Raw genomic sequence first — 2,234 nt, 5'->3', positions numbered from 1 at the left:
TCTCTTATAATAAATCACATATTTAGCTTAAACTATCTGATATGGTCAAAGGCCCCAGGTATAAAAAATGCCAATATCAGGTAAGATATTAAAAGGGCTTAGAGATTATTTCCCAGAAGCCAGTCAAAAGTCAGTTTATTTGAAAATAGCAGGGTTTGGACACCCAAAACATACTAGTTAACCTTTTACTGCACAGAATGTCTGCTTCATTCTTGTCTATAAGCACAATTCCTGTATAATTACAGCATTTCATATCTCCTCTAATTCTATATTATGGAATATTCACAAAATGGCCTTACCATCAGTCTTTTGCAGTCCTTGCTCAAAGAATCCCCAGCTCTGTAGAGAGAGAATTCTATTGGTATAATTATTACCTTTTCATTTTTATGGCTGTGAAATCAAGAAAAATAAGAATATGTCGCTTTGCTAAAATATCAAAATACTAGAAACTGAACCACATTTCTGAAACTTATAGATATTTATGCCCACCTCCATCATTTCTTGTAAAAAAGAAAAAAAAAATAATGACTAATTTCTCTTAATTTTTTTTTTTCAATTATTTATGCTTACAGCACCTGGTCTTCCTAGGTGGTCTCCCATCCAAGTACTAACCAAGCCCAACCCTGCTTGGCTTCAGAGATCAGACATCGGGCTTGTTCAGGATGGCATGGCTGTAGACCATGGACTGTGGCTCCACTGGGGCGTGATCTCAGGACCTTCTGCAGGTAAAGCATGTGCTAACCGCTACATCATGGAACCATGTCCTAACTGCTCTTGATTTGCCTTGTACTTATCAAGATTGATCTGTTTGGAATAAAAGTTGTTCGCATTAGTTTATATTTTTCTTTAAAGTTGAAATATTAATAGTTATAATAGTGAGATATTAAATAGTATTAATAGTGAGATAGTTTGCATATTTATTATGGTAAAATATATTTAACATAAAATTTACCATTTTAACTATCTTTAAGAGTACAATTCAGTGGCATTAAGTACATTTACGTTGTAGTGCAGACATCATCACTATCCATTTCCAGAACTTTTTTATCTTTTCAAACTGAAATTGTGCATTCATTAAATAATAACTCCTCATTCCCTGGGGCAATGTTATCAGAGCAAAGGGGTCTGTCTGCCTGCAGGTGTCTAAGTTCAGTAAGATACATATAGGTTTTACAGCAGAGAAAGTAAAGGGTTATTTTAGAGAGTTGCAAGTACCAGAGATAAAGATGAGCTACTGCTCAAAGACCTGGCCCCTTGTCTCGTGGAGTGATAGATTATATAGGGAAAATTATTAGCCATGGAAACTGAGGGAGTTGAGGTCGTGGGTGCTACTGATTGAACAGGACTGGGGTAACTGATCATCATCTCTGGTTCTGGAATCAGCCATGGTGTCATCTCTGCTGGTCCCAGGGTTGGTGGGGCTGTTCCAACCTGATGGGCCGGGGGCTGAAACACATCTAAAGTCAAGATATTATCTTTGGTTTAACCAAAACTTATTGTCCTCATTATCGACAGATCTGAGGCTTTATTAGAAGATTTGACACTGGAGGGAACCTTATGTCCTAAGGCTTAATGATTAAAGATGTAGTCATACAAAGATGGAAGGATAAAGGCGGAAAAAGCAAGGGAATCCCAATGCTAGGTAAAACCTGCTTGAATCAGAGGAAAAAGCTATATCTTAAAGAAATGAAGTTTATTTGTGGTTACAGTAATCACTATTCTACTTTCTGTCTCTATGAATTTTGCTACCCTAGGTAATTCATATAAGTAGAATCAAATAATAGTTTCCCTTTGCATCTGCCTTGTTTCACTTAACATGATGTTTTCAAGGTTCATTCAAATTGTGACTTGTATCCAAATTTTATTCTTTTAAGGCTGAATATTATTCAAATGTATATTTATTCCACATTTTATTTTATTTTTATCCATTCACCTGTCAATGGGCACTGGGTTATTTTTATGCTTTGGCTATTGTGACTAAAGCTACTATAAACATTTGTGTACAAATTTCTGCTTGAGTCCCTGCTTTGTTTTTTTGGTGTAACTACTTATAAGTGGAATTGCTGGGTCATATGGTAATTCTATGTTTATTTTTTTGAAAAATCATCATGCCATTTTCTACAGCAACTGTATCATTTTATATTCCCACCAGTAATGCACAAATGTTCCAATTTTCCCACATTTTTACCAACATTTACTTTGTTTTCTTGATAATAGTCATCCTAATGAGTATG

The 2,234-nt window shown here is 35.2% G+C and overlaps 1 pseudogene; it reads right to left on the bottom strand.

The window, feature by feature from the left end:
- Positions 1-563: 563 nt before the first annotated feature.
- On the bottom strand, positions 564-679 carry LOC112483537 (annotated as a pseudogene).
- Positions 680-2,234: the final 1,555 nt, after the last annotated feature.

Source organism: Pteropus alecto, unplaced genomic scaffold (genome assembly GCF_000325575.1).
Source record: "Pteropus alecto unplaced genomic scaffold, ASM32557v1 scaffold46, whole genome shotgun sequence".
Classification (NCBI taxonomy): domain Eukaryota; kingdom Metazoa; phylum Chordata; class Mammalia; order Chiroptera; family Pteropodidae; genus Pteropus; species Pteropus alecto.
The sequence above is the reverse complement of the archived record's forward strand: the minus strand, read 5'-3'. Positions and strand labels throughout refer to the sequence as shown.